Below are 23219 nucleotides of genomic sequence, written 5' to 3'. Positions count from 1 at the left end.
AGTTGGGCTAACATTTCATTAGAACTACAGGGCAATTTCAGCAATATACACATTTAAACATTAACAAATCCACAAACAATGGATCTATTCCTATTCATCTGCATCTTCTTCAATTTCTTTAATGAATGTTTTAGAGTTTGCCTTCTTTGGTTGAATTTATTTGTAAGTATTTAACTTTTGTAGCTATTACAAATAGAATTCGTTAGCTGTTTCTGTGGGTTCTCTTTTGATGACCTTGAACCCCCTGGCTGGTACAGTCCTTCCTCTTTCTCTTCAACAGGACTCCCTGAGCTTGGCCCAGTGCTCAGGTGTGGATCTTTGCATCGGTTTCCAGGTTTCCACTAGTCACTGGACGAAGCTCTCTGAGGACAACTGGGGTAGTTACCAATCTGATTACAGGAGAAGGTCAGTTCAGGCAACTTATCCACTATCGCCAGGAGTCTTAGCTGGGTCTCCTTGTAGATTTCTGGGACTTCCCCTTGCACCAGGTTTATACCTGATCTCCAAATGCCACTCCCCCACCGCCATAGGAGCTCACAGACTCTGGACTGACAAGCTAGGGAGCCTGCATGGGATGGACCTTGGCCCTCTACATGTGTGTGACAGTTGTGTAGCTTGATCTACTTGTGGGACTTCTAGTGATGGGCGCAGGGCCTGTCCCTAACTAATGCTTTGGCTGACTTCCAGGAACCTATTCCTCATACTGGGTTGTCTTGCCCAGCCTTCATACAAGGGGAGGAGCTTAGTCCTACCTCAACTTGATATGCCAGGCTTTGATACCTATGAGAGGCCCGCCTCTTTCCGAACAGAAACAGAGGAGGAGTGGATTGGGGTGAGAGTGGGAGGAGGAAGTAGGAGGAAAGGAGGGAGGGGAAACTGTAGTAGAGATGTAAAATAAATGAATAAATTTAATTAATATAAAAAAGAATTTCTTACTTGACTTTTTTTTTTTCCAACTTTACTATTAACAGAAACCCTTCTGATTTGGGTTGATTTGTACTTTCTAGTTTTACAGAAATTGTTTATTAACTAGTTTAAACAGTTGTTTGATGGACTCTTTCCAGTTTCTTAAAGTATAAGATGCATCTGCAAAAAAAGACTATTTAATTTATTCCTTTTCTAATTTTTATGCCTTTATTTTTACTCTTGCTAAATTTCTCTGCCTAAAACTTCTAGTGTGTGTTGCTAAACATGATCAAAGAGGGCACTCCTGTCTTGTTCTAGGTCTTAGGGAGAACGATGGTGCATGTAAACTTAATTTGTCATTATGATGAGAGGTTTAATTTTGTCATTTTTCCTGCCTCTCCTGAAATGAGCATCTGACATTTGTCATGTTGATATGAAGGGCTGTTTCTATTTATTTGCATATATTGAAGCATCCTTCTCTACTTGGCAAGGATTTTACTCAGTCATGGGAATGATCTTTATAAAGTGCCACTGAATTTAGTTTGGTAATACTTTTGGCCTGTGTTCACCAGGAGTTTTATAGTCTCTTTTTACAGTATCCTTGCTTGGTTTTGATCTCCACAAACAAACAAGCAAAGAAACAACCAGAACAAAATCACTAAAGATTAATGAAATAGTTCAGTTTTTTAAAAGATAAACAAAATTGCCAGCTCTTTAGGCGGCTTAAATATGAAGTCATAGGTGAGAAAAGAAAATGTTATGAACATTATCTGAACAATGTCTGCATCAATTAGTAATTCTCTGTTGGGACCTCATCCAATTCATGTGGGGAAAGCTGAGCAAATTTTGACAATTTAAAACAAATCTAGGAACAAAGTACTGCATGTGAAATAAAAGCTTATTAAGGGATTCAAGTGATCCTGAAAGTGTGGCTTATTACCCTCATCTTCTGGGTCCATGACTTAGGAAGCCCCAGCTCACAGTTTGTGTGGACCAGGCCGTTTTCCTCTCCATCGTCCCCGTGGGGCCCACTTAAGGGTACGGTGTCAGTAGAAATGACACGTACTGTTTGCCATGTGATTTATTCTGTTAAAATACCATAATCAGTTTAGTGGTACTTGATGGATTAAAAATTATAACTAACATTGAAAACATATCTATATTTATGCAACAAAAAGAAAAATCCAAGTCTTCAGAAACCTTATCTGGCACTATTAATATTGTCTCTACAGAAGGTTCTTCCCCTTCCTCCTCCCACTCCCCAATTTAAATCAACTAATTAAGAAAGGCTGTAACTAGGAAGGAATGATTAACTCATTAACTTAATCATTGTCATACTTGTGAATATGGACTTGTACCAGAGTTAAGAGGTTAATGAATTCAAATATATTGTCAAAGCTGGCTATGAATTCAAAGAGGAGGATGTTATGTTCTACATAGTTTCTATGCTAGAGAAGCAGGGTTCAGCTGTGATAAAGTTTGAACTCACAATAATGTGTTTAAATTATATGATGGATGGTAAGTAGCAAATAAATAAGGATTCCTCTTTATCACTATTGCCAATGTCACTGTTACCTTCAAAGCCTCTGCCACCAACATCACTATAGTCACACGCTCAAAAATTTATTGCAAGTAGGGGCGTTGACTTGCTTGGACACAGGCTGCTCACATGTAGAGATTTTTATTTCTAAAATTGCTTCTGAATATTTTCCTTTCTACAAATGTTTTACAGCCATTGATCTGTTTACTATATATTAAAACCCTCTAAAGAACTATCTCTAGCATTGAGCCCTCGGAACTTGTTACGTGCCTTTTCAGCCACCTTATAGAACAGGTGTCATGCAATTGCATAGGTTCCATTTGTTAGTAGAACAGGCATATCTCCTGTATCAGCAGTATTACAATCTGGGTGGGGAAAGCCAATAAAGAATGAAACTAAACACCTAAAGCAACAGCACATTCAACTGTCTTGACACGGGAAAGAGCTTGACAATCTAAAGAACCTGAAAATAGGTATGTTTCCTTTTGTGTGTGTGTGTGTGTGTGTGTGTGTGTGTGTGTGTGTGTGTGTGTGATAGATGAGAGATAGAGGTAGAGATAGATACATAGATAGGTAGATAGATGATAGATAGATAGATAGATAGATAGATAGATAGATAGATAGATAGATAGATAGAAGATAGAGATTTTGACCACAGAGGAAAAGAAAAGCCTGTATAGAGGTTTTACAGGCCTTGAGAATCAGTTTCATTTCAAGACAATAAAAGACAGTAAGAAACCACGGATGGGTTTTAGGAAGAATGTATGAACTAATTAGGATTTTTGTTTGAATAATGTCATTGTTATCTGTGGAAGAAGTGCTGGTATGAAGAATGTAATGAAACCACAGCAACACCAGACTGGTAGACAGTGTGTAGTGCCTAGAATAGAAAGTGAACACAGAGAAGACAGGGATTCAGGACAGAATTTGAAGATAGAATTGATAGACAGATGCCTACCAAACAATGGGGAGTTGGTATGGATTTGAAAAAAGTCTTATTTGTCAGTAAATGCCACTATACTAACTCTGCACAAGGTTATTTGACAGTTGGGTAGAATATTTTGAGGAGAGATACCTCTACATGCCGTGACTCCAGGGGGACCATTATAAATTTTCGTATGTATGGTGTACCCTGGAGTCATGTAATAGTGCTCCTGTGGATGCAGAATATTAAATGTGCTTTGTTGCTTAGAATTATGCAATGGGATGCTGTGTTGAGTGCTGCCGAGCATAGTTTGTTTACATGGGAAGCTCTGGACTAGAAAGTGTACTGGGATGTGCAATTATATCAGTCCCTAGGAAGGAGATACCTTTCGCTAGTTACTTTCCCCCGACCAGGACACTTAAAGGGTCACTCTTTGCTATAGTGAAATTATTGTCCAGTGCTTTGCTATTACACAATTTCTATGCTTGAATTTCTACGCCTGATCGTCTCATTGTACGTTGGCAATAACTCTGTTTCCATTAGTGAGCTATCGAGCAGGAGAATGGGTCAAAAGAGAGTCACAGTATATTCAGGGCAGTATAAAAAGGGTAGTATGAGAAATTTCAAGATGGATTAGACCTCTTAACATCATATGCAATTATGAGTAGGTACAGTCGTGAGTACAGATGAGGAAAAGAGAGAAGTTCACACAGAAACACATGTTATCAGAGTCTAGGCCTGTTGCTGATGAAGGGCTGTGTTGTTCAAAGACGACAGTATGTTTTCATGGCTATTATCTTTGCTTTGTCCCCTTTCTTTAAAATAATGTCTCATTCTGCAGCCCAGTCTGCATTAAAACTCATAATCCTCTTACGTCTACCTCCTGAACTCTGGGATGATAGGCACATGCCAATCACACCTGGCTAAAAGGACAGTTTAGATGTTCTGTAGAAGAATTGATTGAGCCCTGATGGAGAAGATTGGACTTTCCCAGTGACTCAAAGTGCCCCATGTAAGTGATTCTGCCCTTAAGTTGGAGGAAGAAGATGAAATGTGAGAAATTTACTCTGTGGGTCTGACACATGACACAGGCCGTGTGGACTGCATATGTTAATCCTGCCTATCAATATCACAGACTTCAATATACATAACTTAATACATCATATGTCACATATACACTGATACAAAGAAAATTATCCCCAAACAGAGAAATAATCAGTTGTATTCTTTATGCCAACATGTAAAAGTGCTCCTAGGAATCCCATGGGCTTTTGTGGACATTGTTTTATCAGTGTGTAAGTTAATGATCTCAGAATCGAAGTTTTCTTCTCCCGATGTATAGTGAAAATATTACCTCTATTCTAACAAAGTGAACTTCCCAGATAACATACTGCACGTTAAAGGAGAAGGAAAAACTCCATATGTTAAGGTTCTGCCGAAACGGTAGAGGAAGACGTGAGGAAAGATGTGTGTCCCTGTTTGAGGGTTTCCTTGTGAATTTGATAAATGCTGCCCAGCACAGGTGTGTTAGACCCGGTCCCAGTCACCCTGTGGGATGCTGCTGTCTGAGGTATGGTTGCTCTGAATGCTGTGCAACTGCAGCTACCTCCCGCCACTTTCCCCAATGTTTGTCCAACTCAGTCGTAAGTAGTTATAATTTTCCTTCATGGAAACAGAAAAATAAAGCAGGCTGTGAGACCAGCCATGTGCAGGTTGGTCATATAATACCACCAGCATGCCGGTACCTCACCGCAGCCGAGGTGCAACAGATGCTCAGAAGGTGAACGAGCGCTTACGTCAGCAACGGCTCGCTACTCCCCTTGGAGTTTGTCCTCTGTTTGGGAAATTTGTTGGAGAGCCAGTCAGACCTTCCTGCATCTTCACACCCTCTCCACCTTCAAACTTTCAACTCAGTAACTTCTAGTTAAATAAATAGAAGTTAAATTAAATCAGCGTATGTACCGGCTTTTGAGGAGAGTTTTCCTGACTGCACAGTAGGCTGAACTTCATCTGTGGGAAGCTCCCTAGTACACATCTGTAACTGCTCAAGGGATAGTTTCACTGCCATGAATTTTATTAGGATAATTCTGTGTCTTGTTCAAAACTACACTCTGTCATCTTGTTCTAAGTATTTGGAAAATACTTTGCATTAAAGACCTTTGAGATAACTGGAAATTGAAAATAAGTTGCCCCAAACATTGATCTAATAATTAAAAAAACGAGACATAATAGTTCTAGAAAACATTGGCATATTATTTTAATGGCATATCAGAGAAAATCTTTTGCTTGGAGATTAAACAAAATGAAAAATTTGATTGAGGGACAGTGTCTTACATTTACCCTCAGGATCTCATTCACTGCCCTGAAAGTTGATGTGGAATTGTCTTTGAGGATGTAGCCTTACACTGAGGCTCCAGTCACATTCTGCCCTATGTGTCTTGAGTACACACTTGAGATCTCTAGCTTAGTTTGAGATTTCAGCTATTTGTCCTAAATCTCCTAAGGATTTATTGTAATAATATCGATGCTCCCAATATCCCCTGCAACCGTCCATCCCTTAAATGGTTTCCATTGCCCCTACCCTCTCTTGACCAACCAGTTTCCTTGATTGGCGCAGAGGAAAGTTGCAGCCTTAAACCAAGCATTGAAGCCTCTGTTTGTTCTGAGTCTGAGGAGGATGGGAAGCTAGACTCCTCCAGATCATGAATCCTATGAATCTACAGGAATCTCTATGCTTCCGGTCTCACAGTGCAGACTCTCCAGGCAATGTCTGGTCACCCACTTTAGTGACCTGGATAACAAGCTTTTCATCACTCACCGGTGAGCCTCTTATGGATCTCAAACCATGACTTAGAATAGTCTGTTGCTAATAAATATGAAGTGGATTTCCTCTCTGTTTCTCAGGGTTTGGATCAGAGCAGCTCTATCATACAGGGTGGCTATTTGAGCTAACAGAATAGGTCTCCATCTGGAAAGCAGGGACTGGACTAAGGACTTCTAGAGCCTCTTGCTAGTGTGCTATCAGCAGTACTGGAAGTCCTGCAGAGTCACTTCTTTTTGTACACCCCATAAATAGTAGCCGAATGGCTGCCTTTCTTCATCTTTACTGGATGCAACATCAATTCTCATGCAACCATCTGAATCCTTGGGGGAGGGGGTGAGGTGAGATGCGAGCAGGTAATTTCTATTTCTATGCCCCATTATACATATGCTTAATCAGCCTTGTAGTTTGAATAAGTAGTAGAAGCAATGCTATATATCTGAGCTATTTTGAGATACTGAAAACATTCCGTCTCTTTCAAAATTGGCCACATCTTTTTTGATACTTTTCCCACTCTGAACATAAAACAGGTGCACCAGCAATCGTTGGCACAAAGTGGAAACTTCTTGCATTGAAGACTGATCATTTTCTGTAGTTCACTTCATCTTAGTCATCACTGTTGATTCAGAGATATTAAGTATGGTAATAACTTGAAGCCAAATTAGTCAAGATTTGGCCAGCATTAACCAGGGTTTGCTTTAGCTGTGGGAGGAACTTGCAAAAGGCAATATTGATTATGTCTGGGATATGCCAATTATAATTTGACATTCTGATTTCTGTTTTTTGTTTAACTTAGAAGCAGATTCTGCTTTGCTCTGTTTGTGAAAGACAACTGGATGAGTGAGGATTACTCCGCAGTGAGACTAGGAACGTATCTGAAATCAGACGCAGAGAGAAAATGGTGCCTCATTTGTGCTGCTTCTGGTTGGGCAGAGATGAGGATTTTGTGAAACGGTGTCATTTAGGTAAAAAGGAAGGATGGAGAGAATAAGAAAGGAAGGGGGAATGCCTGAGATAGATGTAAAACAAAACATAATTAAGTACTTGAAAGACTTTATACATGATTTCAGTGATGACAGCAGTGAGGAAATTCTGTCACCATGAGAGAAAGTGATTGGGAACTGAAAGCATGCAGAATGGGTTGTCACGTAGAAAACTGGTGTTTTAGAGAAGTTACACATTTTAATCAACTCGGTCTACATGCATGACGCTCCCAGCCAGAGGCAATTGTATTCTCCTAGCAAACAGGACTCCCTCTCAGTTTTGGATGAGAAATGAAGATGCTTGAGGCTCCATGCAATAATGGATTATGAGGCTGATTCCTCATCTAAAGACCCAAATGACAACCCTGAAACTTTTATTGAGGATGAAGAAAGTTGGGAGAGATCAGAATTTGTGGAAAGATTTTAGAGATCTCTGACCCTGGAGGGCAGCCATCTTTATGGATAATGCAGGTGTGTCTCGGAGAGGAATCTTTGCTTCAGTCCTACAACAAAGGTTTACAGATTCAGAAGCCCGGAGAGCTTCAGATGCTCTGCTCGGAGTCAGAGAGTGTCTAAGGGAAACAACCACACGGGGAATGTTTCTACATGTGACTCTGCCTAGGGAACAAAGGTTCATTAGCTAAAGCCGTGGGGAAAAACGCAGCAGAAATCTTAGGCTGGAGTCATTTAAATGAGAGGCTCTGGAAACAAGGATGCTGCATCTTATTCGAGCACCCTGCAATAAGTGGCTACAGGCTACACCATGGAGGTCAGAGGCAGCAGAAGGAATAGCGTGGGTCAACCATGGGTAACGTACTGCCTCGGTCAAGGCAAGGGTAGCTGGAGGTTCCCAGAATAAAAGTTTCCACAGAATCTTCAAAAATACCAGAAGCAGACAATTCTGTTGTTATTAAAGCTGGAAGGACATGGGGCCTTTACATGACAGTGTGGTTAAGTAAGAAGTGTCCTATCTCTTTTGTCCTTTTGTCATGACGTCATACATTTAATGTCTATTGAGTGTGGGAGAGAGAAAGAAAGGAGAGATTTCAAGTGAAGGCAGGTGGCATGTGTGCTGTAGGCTTAGCAGACGACTTGCTTGTCACTGACACCTGAAATGTTAAATTAATACGATTACATATTACAATTTCTGAATGAAAGGCTAACATGATCCTTTAGAAATAAGGAATTTGTGTTATTGACAAGAGACTGAAAGTTACAGGGCCTGTCTGACTTGTAACACAGTGACATGATAAATGTTCTCCCTATGGTCAGGCTTGAGAAAGATAGAAATCGTGAAATATGGTGAGTATTACTCCAAAGTACAGGCTCCACAAGAGAAGGCAGAAGAACCGTTAAAGGTTTGTTTTGTTTCTGTGATTGGACGATATAATCATTGAGGCCACTATTTACAGACAGGAGGGGAGAGCTCTCTTGCTTTTTAAAAATTTAAATTCCTTCTTCATTTATATGTTTGACTTGTGCACCAGCATCTACCTCATCCATGTTACCTTTTCCCTTGTCCCAACATTTCGCTCACCTATGTCCACGTTGAGTTAGTTTTTCTTGGGGAGAAATGAATAAAAGTCTATTCACCCCAGATACAGCATTACCAACAGATCAGAGAAACAATTCCACTCACATCTACCTTGGAGAACAAATGACTTAATTTATCCACAGGAGCATGGACAATTTTCTGGCAGCTATACACTATTGAAAAGTTTCTCCTTTCATCAATTATTATTGCTTATATATCTTAAGTGAGTAGCAGAGACATCTTGTGAATTTCCTCCTGTGTCTCTTGTGGACTGCCCCGTGAGCCTTATGAGCACCATCCTCCCCTCCACAAGGGAGTGTTAACAGGTCTAATCTGGTGCTGCCCGCATGAGTAATCACAGCAGCCGTGGTTTCAAGGCAGCAAGGAGCATGCTATACTTCCAGGAGAGCATTCCACAACAGCCCGTGTGCCTGCCCTTCCAAATGACCTGTGTTTTCCTGGTAGTGAACCACAGAATGGGCAGCCACGGACTTTTTGATGACCTCCCATCTTTGACAATGCTTGACATTGGTGACTTCATTAGACTCATTGGGGGAACCAAGTAGATCTTTATGTCTCAGCAGAGGACATTGAACATGACCTGTTAGCTGGAACAAATACCAGGCTGCAGCGTGGCTGGGAAAGAAGATGATGTGCTCCTTCTGAAAAGGATTTGCCTTTGAGCTAAAATAGTATGCACTTTACAATTGTCTTAAAATCTTAAACTGCCTCTTTTTCTTTCTTTTTTTTTTTTTTTTACTTTTTGAGACAGAGTTTGTCTATGCAGTTTTGGGGCCTGTTCTGGATCTCGCTCTGAAGACCAGGCGGGCCTTGAACTCACAGAGATCCACCTAGCTCTGTCTCCCGAGCACTGGGATTAAAAGCATGCAGCACCACTGCCTGGCACCTCTTTTTTTCTTTTTAAAGCTAGCACCTAGAACAGTTTAACTTCACAGAAACTAATCTGTAAAATGGAGTGAACAATATTCAACCTTAATATTTGTGAAGATCCATCTAGTTTTTATAACAAGTGTATGATTTTTTCACACCTTCATACTATTTTGTAGATAAAAATCTCAGTCAAAAATATCTCATGCAATATGGGCAGTAAGTAATGTGAGATACAGAGGGATAAACAGAGATACACACAACAATAATTAAAACTCCCACAGGTCTTGAATATTGTTTGTGGTTATATAATGCTCTCTAGAAGAAAATGATGCATTCCTTAAGTACAAGGATAGCTATGAGCTAGGTGGTGGTGGTATATGCCTTTAATCCCAGCACTCGGGAGGCAGAGGCAGGAGGATCTCTGTGAGTTTAAGGCAGAGGCAGGAGGATCTCTGTGAGTTTAAGGCCAGCCTGGTCTACAAAGCGAGTTTTAGGACAGGCACCGAAGCTACACAGAGAAACCTTGTCTCGAAAAAACCAAAAAAAAAAAAAAAAAAAAAAAAAGATAGCTATGAAGAATAGCAGAAAACATGATAACAAATGGGAACTTTTGGAGTTACAAAGAAGTACTGCCAGCTTTGGACATAGTTGTATGATGTGACTAAGAGCATTAAGATTAACTTGGACCTGACCTTGTGGGATTATAGCACAGCAACTAAGTATAGGAATAGAATCTACAAATAATTTTACATGTAAAAATAGTATGAGCAGACACGGAAGTAAGCAAAAGAAAAATATCAACCAATGAATTGATACTCGTGAGAAATTAGGGGTATTTGTTTGGTGTGAGTATCTGGTTGAAGGAAAGGCGCCAACTGATGGCTGATCGTTAAGAAGCTGAATTTCTTCTTCGGCATGAATCCATTGTCAAGAAAGAACCCTCAAAGACTGGGATGGCAGTAGCCTGTTGTTTGAGGAAAATTAACCAGCTCAGATTGCAGATGGGTTAGTTGAAGGGAGGGACTAGAATGTGTAGCAGTATTTATGTGTTACTAGGATTACCAGGCTGTAGGATCCCCAGCTAGAGAGGTAACAGTAGGGAGACTGGAAACAAAGTGTTGGCATCAGAAAAGAACAAAGCTATGGCATTGGCACTGAGCAGAAGCAAAGATGAACTCACAGAGAGACAAACAAGACTCAGAAAGACAAATATCAAATTCCAGAACATGGTAGACTGACACAGGGTGATCAGGAGTTCAAGCCAGCCTCAATTACCCAGTGAGTATGGGCTACATAAGAGTCTTTTCTTCCCGCCAAACCCAAACCAAACCACAACAGAAAGCAACAAGAAGAAGACAAATATAGCAAATGTTCTCTCATATCCAGGATCTAGATTTTAAAAAGAGGTATGGAAGTAGAATGGGAACTATTTGAGGGAGGAGGCCAGTGGGTGTTCTGAGAACGAGAGAAGGGGAAGGGGTAGCAGGAACTGAAGCATGTTATATTCCGTGAAAGGGCACGGTGAAACTGATTACTTTGTAAAACAATACATACAAATAATGATAAAGACAAAGAATTGACTAGAGTGAGGAAATACCTGCACTTTCAAACTGCATGGAGGTATCTATAAACCAGCTCTGCTTATGGAACGTTCTGTGATAGACATGCTCTTTTCACAGTCCAGTGTTGTAGACATTAGCTACTGGACTGCCATGTGGCCAGTGAGACCAAGGAACTGACTTAAAATTTTTAACAGTGGTTAATGATTTCACATTATATTTATAGAGTCTCCCATGGCTGATGGTTACTGTATAAGACAGTGACACCTATTCCACGACAAATTGCAGTGTCCACACTTGATCCGTAACTGGATATGCTGAAGGTTACATTAGCAGTGATGTCTCCTTGGTCATCCTTGGTAATCACTACATTCAGTATTCTATTACATTTCTTCTGTTCGATAAAAATAGAAAAAAGGAGATTGGCATTATTAGCCTTAATAAATGTGGGCTTCATAAAGTTGGTATAATTAATGCAAAGATGGAAATCATTAAGTATCCCAAAAGTGGTAAGACAACTTGTGATGTAATTATGAAGAAAATATATAAAGACTGTGTATAAATTATGAAGTACAATACATGATTTACATAAGTTTGTAACCATCATTATTATTTAGTAGTGATTTTTGACATGGAAGATTGATTATCATTTAGTAATCTTATGTTCCATTTCTGCTTACAATTTTAGCAGTAAGTTATATATAAATACAAAGAGTTTCTTATATGGTGTTTCTGAGATATTGAAAAGTATTTCCATCCTTATTAATTAAGAAAATATAGCTATTTTTCCATAGCCACACAGGATTGTTTTTTAAACACACACAGAGCTGACCCTTAAATTCCCATATTTAGAGGTAGATTAAAAATGGTACATAAAGTTTTGAAACTACCATATGCAATAGTCTGTGAATAATTTTGATGTGTAATTCAGGCATATTCTCTCTATTAAAATTTGACTTAATCATTTATGTTTGAGTCATTAGCTGTTTGATGATTAGTTATAAAGTATAATGTATTACTGGCAATTTTGCAAGTAACATTTAGTATTTACTAAGGAAATAAAACTTAATTTATTAACCCAATACATATATTTTCTTATGAAATATAATACTAAAAACATAATTTTCAAATATTTTATTTAAACATAGCAGTCACTATTCATGATTTTTTTATTCCTAAATAAATGTTGCTATTTTTCAAGTTAATGGTAAAAACTACAAAATGGATATTCTTTGGTCCTAGCTCCAAACTGTACACAATGACCATAAAGTAAGTTACAAACACTTTGCAAACGATTAGCAGTAACCATGTCCCAGCAACCGTGTTTCTGAAAAGTCAGCCAATCATTAAACAACTCACTGAAAGTCGGTACAGATACACTCCCACTTCCTAAAATCATCCAATCTCTGAACTACATAGTTTTCTCCAAATAAATGCAATGACAGGTATTTGCTTTGTCATAAGTCTTGGGTACAAGTAAATGATTTTGTCACTCAGTGTTCTCTTATCTCTTAGTGGGTGAATGAAGTCTTCCTTCCTCCACTCCACGATTCAACATATTCGGTAAGAGAAAAATGACCGAGAAGTTATGTGAAATCCTGGTGAGAAACTCCCCATCCCCTTGACACTCTGTTCTCATCTTTCTCCTTGAAGAGACGCAACAGACCTTGTGAGAAACTGCTGCATCCTGCGACTGATACAACTACACCCACAAACTATTAAGTTGCCTTTCTTATCATTTGTTGTTTCTCCAATATCCATTAAAGATGGGCTAACGAAACATAAAATCTACAGGACTCCTTGGCTTCAAAAATAAATTTGTTAAAATTTGACTTCTTTATATAAAGTATATTAATTTACACATTAAACAATTGGTTGTAATTTAACAACAATTCCATAGGGTCACTGTTCTAGTGTCCTTTTGTTGCTGTGATAAAATATTCTGACCAAAAACAGCTGAGAGAGGAAAGGATTTATTTGGGTTACAATTCCAACCCATAGTCCATCAAGGAAAGCCAAGGAGGCGCCCAAGGCAGCAACCTGAAGGCAGAACTACTTGGAGCTCCACACAGCATTCCTTCCTAACAAGGATCCACACAACATTCCTTCCTAACAAGGAGCTCAGGTGGCAGCCAGGGAAGCCCGTCAGTGGGCCTAGAGAGCGCTGCTGGATAACTAGCCCATAGGTTTATGCTCAGCTAGCTTTCTTCTATAGTTCAAGACCACCTGCCCCAGGAACAGTACTGCCCAGAGTGGCCCGCGTCCTCCTACCTCAATGACCAATCAAGAAAAGCCTCTCCATACATGCTCTCAGGCCAGGTAGTCCCAGCAACGCCTCAACTGAGGATTTTCTCTCAAATCTCTATAGGCTGCATAGAGCTGTTAGAGTTAACCAGCACAGCCAAATAACAAAATATCACCACAATACAAATTATCAAATCTATGGTCATTTGTTCGGCAGAGCATCTTTCTGCTGTATGTGGTACCTAACGCGAGAGTCTGGAATGTTACTCCAGCTCCTTTCACTGTCGGATGGTGGTACTCTTTGAGGAGCTAACTCACTTCTGGCTGACTACTGTCTGCCATTACATTTTCATATAGCTCTCTTAGCTTTTTTTTTTTTTTCGTGTGTGTGTATGTGTGTGTGTGTGTGTGTGTGTGTGTGTGTGTGTGGGTGTGTGTATTATATATTTGATCAGATGATAGACACTGGATCGGTGGATGTTTAGTTCAGGATATCCACTTTCTACGATGGAAATCTGATAGGCAGTTAGTTGTGTGTGTGTCTTGTTCCCCTTGATATAAAAGAAGACCTGAGGAGCATCGGTACATCTGGGGAAGATCAAACTTTCAATATTTAGGCTATTAGTCACTTTGAATAAAAAGCTATCAAACTTGACCTGTATCTTTAAAAAATAGAAGTGAATCCTTGTGTGTAATAATGTGTCTGTTTTTGTGAAGAAAGGAAACTAGGAAGAGAGCCTTAAGCAAACTTCCCTCCTGTCGTTTTATCACAGCAAAGGACCTTGGAGGGCATTACAACTCGACTCTCATCTGTTGACCTCCGGACAGAGGCTGCTCCTGTTAAACATGGCTGTTTTGCCTTTGCTCTTGTTCTTCTGACCCGTGTGTACTTCCTTTCTCTCTTTTTTTAAAGCCCCCAGGACACGAGAGAAAGCGGATGCCATGCTCTGGTGACTGGTATAGACCAAAGGAGAGCCGAATTCACATGAGAAAAGTCCTTGACGAAAATATTTCATGTAAGATGTTTCCCAGCTGAGTTGCGTTTGCATCCTGTTCCCACCACATTCTCTGAATGGCATGGTGGAAAAGCTGAGACGTTCAGCTTGTGCTCTGAGAAGTACTGGGAACTCAGGCACGGACAACCAGGGCAATTTTTCTCTCTTTTCTTTTTTGGCTGCATTTCTGCAAGAAATTAATTCTTATTTCCAAAATCATTTATGCAAAGAAAGAAGAAATTTAGGAGAAATTTACTTTCTTTTAAATGTTGTCAGCTCCACAGTTACAAATTCCCACGCTGTAAAATTGTACCTTGTTATTGAAAAAGTATACAGAAGGAATGAAAATGTCCTGTTTAGCTTTGGTTTGGATTTATGCATGTTGCCAGCGTAAAAAAAAGTGAGCCTCATGTTGTTGGTAAAAATATTTGTTAATTATACACACACACACACACACACACACACACACACACGAGAGAGAGAGAGAGAGAGAGACAGAGACAGAGACAGAGACAGAGACAGAGACAGAGACAGAGAGACAGAGAAATATGTTTTATTGGGAACACATTGTCCAAATTTTGGCTGGTACCAATCTTGATTATTTATACCAAGTCAACAGTGTATGCAAAACTCTAAAAGAAGTATAATGTTTCTTCCTTAAATGATTCCCATGGAAATTTCACTTGATTCAGCAGTATATCTAGCCTGACATGAAAATGTTGCCAAATTTCTCTGTGTTCATATTTTGCCTTCTTTTCTAACCTGTATTTGACAAAAATTACACTTAAATCTGCCAGTTCTTAAAGAACAATTGTTAAAGTACCACCAATTTATGGAGGAATTAGAAAAATTAGAAGAGCTTGCTTAAGGAAGAAGAGTCTAGGAGAAAGGCCACCACAGAAGGATGATTGTCCACTCACTAACTGTTTATCACTCCCAGTTACATGTAACATACCGTACTAGACCCTGATGCAGGGACATATCCAAAGAAATGAGAGTCCAGTAGAAGAAAAAAAATAAATACAAATATTCATAAGACAAGTTAGATCATGAGCAATATCTAGTTCCGTTCCTTGTTCTGTGTGTAAGCAGTTATTGTAGGGAGTTTCTATGTCTGTAAAATGAGAACATGGACTCTTTGCTTCCAAAATTCTTCCTAGTCTCTAAGCATATGTTATTAGAAAGAGGACATATTTATGTAATGTAGAATTTTAGTGCATAGACATCATAGTTATTCTTTAATAAGAAATTATTAAAAAGCTGATAAGAAATCAGTGCATCAAGAAGATCTGGCAGACTCTGACCCAGGAGTCGGAGTGTGAGCAGCAGACGGCAACCCCTGTGGGGACTCTCCACTTCCTCCTGGTGTTATCTTCTCCAGACTTGCTCTTTCATTCCCCATATCCCCTCATCTCTACAAATGGTTCACCTTTTGAGGGAATCCTTCTCTGACCCACCTTCTCATAAAAGTCTGTGTTCCCACCTCCTATTTTTAAGGACTACTGAAGTGCACATGGCTTTATGTGGCTCCTTATCGGCCTCTCCCGTGACTTTGTCAACTCTGGAATGAGAGACATTTATTTAGGTGCTTGATTGGTGCTTCAACAACTCTTAGACCAGTTTCTGACTCACTGAAGGGTCTTTATAAATATTTGTTAACAACATGAATTTCTCTATAGTGGCTCTGTGTTTTGAACAACAGCACCTCTCTTTTTTCTACATATGCATTTACTATCGGCAGTACTTAACTACCTAGTTTAACAATTTGCTCTAGTCTTTGCATCTCACATTTTTCTTCTGTCTCCACCCTCTCTCCCCCTTGCTTCATTTTTCCTCCATTTAAAATGTGGAAAGGATTTTTGAGTTAAATAATTAAGAATGTGGAGGCTCTACATTTCTTAAAACTATCAAACCACAAACCTTATGACAGTGGGTATCCTCTAGAGTTTTATATTTCCTGGGTTTATCAAAGCAGAAGGAAGGAACAATTTTTGCGTATTGTAACCCACTTGTTTGCCAGTGCTAAGATAAATGTACATGAAAACTAAATGCATATAAACTCCACATTAAATTAGATATTTGGCCTTTGTAAATTAGTTGTATCTGCTTAGGGAAGGACAACAGATTTCTCTTCTATTTTTGATTAATTCAAAATAAGGTATGTGTACAGTAAAAGCTGAACTCTAAATTTGGCTCACGTCATGAGTCATTAGAATAAATTGACAGTCACATTGTCATCTTTACAAAGCTGATGAGAGCAGTTTATAGGATAAGTCAATTATAAGGCGATTTACCCTTGGAATGTTGCAAGTAAAAAAACATTTTTTCTATTATTTTGAGAAAAAATGGGTTAAATTATTCACATCAATACTTTCATTCCTTCTAAATAAAGACAAAAGAAGTTGAAACTAAGGCATAGAGGTTACTCATATGAATCTAAATTATGAGTTTATAGCAAAAAGACATGATTTAAGTGACGTTAAACAAGAAACAATTATGGTCATTTCATGATGTCTTTGCTTTTAGAATAATAGAAATGTTATTGATGTGTAGTTTTTCTTACTATATATAAGTATTCTTATAAGTCCTTTGTAATAAGTTATCTATAGTATCACACATTTATTACCAAATAAAACTTAGGTATAGTGTTTTGAGTTTTGTGTTTTGAGTTCCTGTGTTAATACAATTACACAGGCAATATTCTAAGTAGATTGGCATATCAATTTTCATTTTTGCTTCTAAGGCTGATGCAATATGTACTATTCTACAAATACATTCCTGATTTCTGCTCAAGAAAGAAGTCCTGGACAAATGTACTTTGTTTAATTTTTTTCTACTTGACCTATTATTGTTTTAATGTGGCTCCTGGCAGCAGGGTGCTTTTATGGACTATGTTCATAGTACTACTGTCTGCTATTAACACCATGGAAAATTAAGGGCCCTGGTTCAAATAGCAGGCTTCCTAATCTTCACAAGCACAAGAGTCAGTCACAATGAAGCACTTGTTTTTGTTGGTATTGAGCTTATGTATCATTCTTTCCAAAGCTGAGCAAATTGGACATGAATCTAAGGTTAGGTTGATACAGCCAAAATAATCATGTTTGTGCCAGACAGCGATCCTATTTGTAGCTCTATTATTCCAAAGTCAGCTCACAGTTGAATTATCAATGGGACATTGGCCTAGAATTCACAAAAGAAAAATCTTGGGCTAGTGCCTTTTGGTTGCAGCAAAGACAGATTTTATCAGAATATTAAGTGAAACTTTTCATTGTACTTGGTTACTCTTCTGAGAGTTTTACTTACATGCTGAGGCCTGGCTTGAGTTTACTGTATGCAAGCTGAGCTAGGCTGTCACCTGGTCTGGCTAGAGACTTCTCTGTAGAGGTCTGGCCTAGAATATGTCAAATCATATCTCAAGACATAGTGGTAACTTACAGAGTTCCCAAGGATCACACACAAACATATATTTTAAAGCAATATATAAAAGTAAAATACCTAGGAAGAATTTAATATAAATCCAAACTAGGCAAATTCATGTTTGGTATCTAAAAAAAAATCTCTGTACTATATCACAGAAATTCAATCAATTAAATTATTAGCATTTAAGAAATTTGCCTTCAAGCATATTGGCTTTTTTAAAAAATTTTACTAAGAAATTTTTTTGTTCATTTTACACACCAATCAAAGATATCCCTCTTCCCTCCTCCTGCCCCCAGCCCCCTACTTCCAACTCACCCCCATTCCCCCCAACAAGAAGGCAAGGCCTCCCATGAGGAGGCACATCCAGTAGAGGCAAGTCCAAGCCCTTCCTCCTGCCTCAAGGCTGCAGTGTACCGTCATAGGTAGTGGGCTCCAAAAAACCCACTCATGCACCAGGGATGAATTCTGATCCTACTGTCAGCCCCTCCCCCACAAGCAGATCAAGCTACACAATTGTCTCACCATGCAGAGGGCCTAGTCTAGTCCCATACAGGCTCCACAGCCATTAATCCAACTTTCATGAGTTCCCACTAGTTTGGTTTTCTCGTCTTTATAGGTTTCCCCATCATGATCCTGATGCACTTGATCATAGAATCCCTCTTCTCTCTCTTTGACTGGACTCCTGGAGCTCTGTTTGGTGATTGGCTGTGGATCTCAGCATCTGCTTCCACCAGTCATTGGAGAAAAGCTCTGTGATGACAGTTAGGGTATTCACCGATCTGATCACTGGGGTAAGCCAGTTCATTTCAGGCACCCTCTCCATTATTTCTAGTAGTCCAAGCTGGGGTCATCCTTGGGGATTCCTGGCAACTTCCCTAGCACTGGGTTTCTCTCTATCCCCATGATATCTCCCTCTATTATGATATCTCTTTCATTGCTTTCCCACTCCATTCCTGTTCCAGCTCAACCATTCCATTCCCTTATGTTCTCATCTCCTATCCCCTACCCTCCATTGCCCACCCCTCATGGCCAGTTTACTCATGAATATCTCATCTATTTCTCCTTCCCAGGGCAATCAATGCATCCCTCTTTGGGTCTTCCTTGTTAGCTAGTTTATCTGGAGTTGTGGTTGTTGTCTGGTTATCCTTTGCTTTACATCTAGTATCCACTTCTGAGTGGGTACATACCATGTTTGTCCTTCTGAGTCTGGTTTACCTCACTCAGGAGGATATTTTCTAGATCCATCCATTTGCCTGAAAATTTCATGATGTCATTGTTTTTCTCTGCTGAGTAGTACTTCATTGTGTATATGTACCACATTTTCTTAATCCATTCTGCAGTTGAGGGGCATCTAGGTTGTTTCCAGGTTCTCCCTATTATGAATAGTGCTGCTATGAACATAGTTGAGCATGTGTCCCTGTGGTGTGATTGAGTATTCCTTGGGTATATGCCCAACAGTAGTGTAGCTAGGTCTTGAGGAAGATTGATTCCCAATTTTCTGAGAAACTGCCACACTGATTTCCAAAGTGGCTGTACAAGTTTGCACTCCCGCCAACAGTGGAGGAATGTTCCCCTTGCTACACATCCTCTCCAACATAAGCTGTCTTCAGTGTTTTTGATCTTAGCCATTCTGACAGGTGTAAGATAGTATCTCAGAGTCGTTTTGATTTGCATCTCTCTGATGACTAAGGATGTTGAGCAATTCCTTACATGTCTCTCAGCCATTTGTGCTTCTATTGGGAGTTCTCTGTTTAGCTCTGTAGTCCATTTTTAATTGGATTGTTCAGTATTTTGATGTCTGCTTTCTTGAGTTCTTTATCTATTTTGGAGATCAACCTTCTGTCAGATGTGGGGTTGGTGAAGATCTTTTCCCATTCTGTAGGCTGTTGTTTTGTGTTATTTACTGTGTCATTTGCCTTACAGAAGCTTCTTGGTTTCAAGAGGTCCCATTTATTAATTGTTGCTCTCAGTGTCTGTGCTACTGATGTTGTATTTAGGAAGTGGTCTCCTGTGCCAATGCATTCAAGACTACTTCCTACTTTCTCTTCTATCAGGTTCAGTGTAACTGGTTTTATATTGAGGTCTTGGATTCACTTGGACTTGAGTTTTGTGCATGGCGATAGATATGGATCTATTTGCAATATTCTACCTGTTGAAATTCAGTTATGCCAGCACAATTTGCTGAAGATGCTTTCTTTTTTCCCATTGTATAGAGCTATAGTAATAAAAACAGCTTGGTGTTGGCATAAAACCAACATGGAGACCAATGGAATCAAATTGAAGACCCTGACATTAACCCACACACCTATGAACACCTGATTTTTGACAAACAAACATATTGTCATGGCCATTTCTGTCTGGGTTATGGCATCCTAAGACAATCCTACAAACTTCTACAACTTACTGGGTTAATTTGGGCCATTGCATTTTGAGGTTTAAATACTTCAGATGTTTTGCAATGTGGTTCTACCCTCTTTCTACCATGGTTAAAGAGTAGTGAGGAAGAAATCTAGGTGTGTCCTCACTCTAGCATTTAGGAAGGATCTCATACTGAGAGCCTGTGTCACCAAGATGTCTTATTTAGCTTCTTCTTGTACTAGGTCTATCCCACTTGACTTTGAGAGGGGTGAGAGAAAAGTTGAGGGAAAAGGTGAAATGTCTTCGATCTGGCTTTCAGTTAGCTCTCACTGCTGGAATGGCTTACATTGGAGGGGCCCAGCACTGAAGCTTCCTGAACACTGACTCTTCTAAGGGCACCAGAGGGACTCAAATAGCTTCAGGAGTGGGTGTTGCCTCACTTACTCTTTCCTGCTTATGGGTTCAGGTTTGATAGCAGCCTCTCTTCAGCATGGATTGAAGACTTACCAGCTCTACCTTGGTCCTCCTCAGTGTTTCCTTGAATCTCAGAGCAGATCTGTTTCTTTCTTAAACAGGCATAGAGGTCAATGATCAAGAATACCAGTCCATGGAGGACAAGCTGCTTGCCTCCCTTTTCTAGCCTCTTTGAAGCACCTGTGTGATTTTCTTGAATTTCTCTAGGTCTGGTGAAAGGAAAACCTGCCTCCCTTTCCCTTCCCCAAAGGGAGCTGAAATAGCCTTTTCTCACAGGGGTACTGAGCTCAACAACTCTTCCTACTAGCCACAGCTAATGGAGCAGGAACAGCCAGTGATAGGAGGCTGAGGTAGCCTTGGTAGGGTCCTCTTGACTGACCTCCAGTGTGAAGGGGCTTGTCTGTCTACTGGGATGAAAAGCCCTTTTGAAGTTTGAAGGAATTGAGCTCTTCCTTTCCTTGGCTTTGTCCCCTTCTTGTTCATTTGAGGGTCACAGGGAAATGAACATTTACTCAAATATCAGTGAAGTCTCACTTCATGTTCAAAATAGAAAGTAATGATTCCTTTTGAATTAAAAATAAATATTCTGCCAACATGTCATTAATGTGAAATGACGGGTCAAGTAGACCAAGCAATTATTTCTTTGTTTCTACATGGGCATGACATTTTAAATAAAGAGAACATTGCTGTCATCCTTTGTCATTTGTGAATTGCAGGAGTGTTGAATTAGGCAAAGTTTTCATTCATACTCTATATAAAATGTGACCAGTGTATAGTTCTTAAGCATCATAAAATTAATGGATAATAGAAACAATATATCGCAGATGTTTGAATAGTCTGTATTTTACATAACTAGATTCCATGAAATGAGTATTTTAAATGGAATAGTTTGCAATTTGCCTCCAACAATTCTTTGACTACAGCCTCAAAATTAATACTGTTATAATATGAAAGTTAAACATGATTTACATATTTATTCAAATCACAAATTAAGAGAGGATGTGCTAACTGTATTTTCATGTATTTTGCTTTTGCCTATGTCATTTTAGTGCCTTGAAGAAAAACACAAGTAATTTGAGAAAGTTATGTGTATTTTTATTGAGGGTTATGAAGGCAGAATCACATGGGGATTATCTTGGCAGAATATTTAAAGAAAAGGGCAAGCTATTGATGTCTAAAGAGGCTAAGACACTGGTTTAGGAAGGAGAAAGTCAAATCAAAGACACATGGAATAACTAGTCTTAGAAGAGAGGGTGGGGCAGAATACACAAAAAAATGAAATATCTGAAGCCTGGGTGTGGGTATGCATGGGAAAAAAATGGACTCAAGTAAAACTGCTTAATTTTTATGAGAACTGAGTGTGGTAGTATATCCTGTTAACCCCAACACACTGGAGCAGAAGCATGTAAATCTCTACAAGTTCAAGGCCAGATCTCTAGATAGTATTTCCAGGCCAGTGAGACCCTGTCTCAAAAACAACAACAAAAGAGTACAATAGGAGATTTGTGTTAAGAGGTGGGGAGCATGAGAATAAAATGAAGAAGCTGAAAAATTGTAATGGTCACTGTGCTACACCTCATGCATGTGTGCCACACACACACACACACACACACACACACACACAAACACACACACACTGTGTAGGTTTACACTTTCTCCAGACCTATTCAATGTAGTACTTCAAGTCTTAGCTAGAGTAATAAGACAACTAAAGGAGATCAAGGGGAAATAATTTTGAATGGAAGAAGTCAAAGTATCATTACTTGTAGATTATATGATAGTACACATAAGTTACTCTAAAAATTTCACTGTGGAACTCCTAAGCTGATAAACATTTTTAGCAAAATATAATAAAAGAACTGCCAGATGTATTACCATCCCTGATCTCAAGATCTACTACAGAGCTATAGCAATAAAAACTGTATGGTATTGGCATAAAAACAGACAGATGGATCAATAGAATCCAATCCAAGACCCAGACATAAATCCACACACCTATGAACACCTGATTTCTGACAAAGAAGTCAAAATTATACAATGGAAAAAAGAAAGCATCTTCAACAAATGGTGCTGTCATACTGAATGTCGGCACGTAGAAGAATGCAAATACACCCATATCTATCACTCTAAAAACTCAAGCACAAAACTTAAGTCCAAGTGGATAAATCAACATAAATCCAGTTACACTGAACCTGATAGAAGAGAAAGTGGGAAATAGCTTTCACTGCGTTGGCACAGGAGACAACTTCCTGAATAGAACACCAGTAGCACCAACTCTTAGACAATTAATAAATGGGACCGCTTGAAAGTGAAAAGCTTCTGTAAGGCAAAAGACACTGTCAATAGGCCAAATGGCAGCCTATAGGATGGGAAAAGATCTTCACTAACCCCATATCCAACAGAAGGCTGATCTCCAAAATATATAAAGAACTCAAGAAACTAGACATCAACAAACCAAATAATCCAATTAAAAATGGGGTGCAGATCTAAATAGAGAATTATCAACAGAAGAATCTCAAGTGGCAGAGAAACACCTAAAGAAATGTTCAACATCCTTAGCCTTAGGGGA

The sequence above is a fragment of the Peromyscus eremicus genome, chromosome 11, assembly GCF_949786415.1.
Source record: "Peromyscus eremicus chromosome 11, PerEre_H2_v1, whole genome shotgun sequence".
In the NCBI taxonomy this organism is placed as follows: Eukaryota; Metazoa; Chordata; class Mammalia; order Rodentia; family Cricetidae; genus Peromyscus; species Peromyscus eremicus.
The sequence above is the reverse complement of the archived record's forward strand: the minus strand, read 5'-3'. Positions refer to the sequence as shown.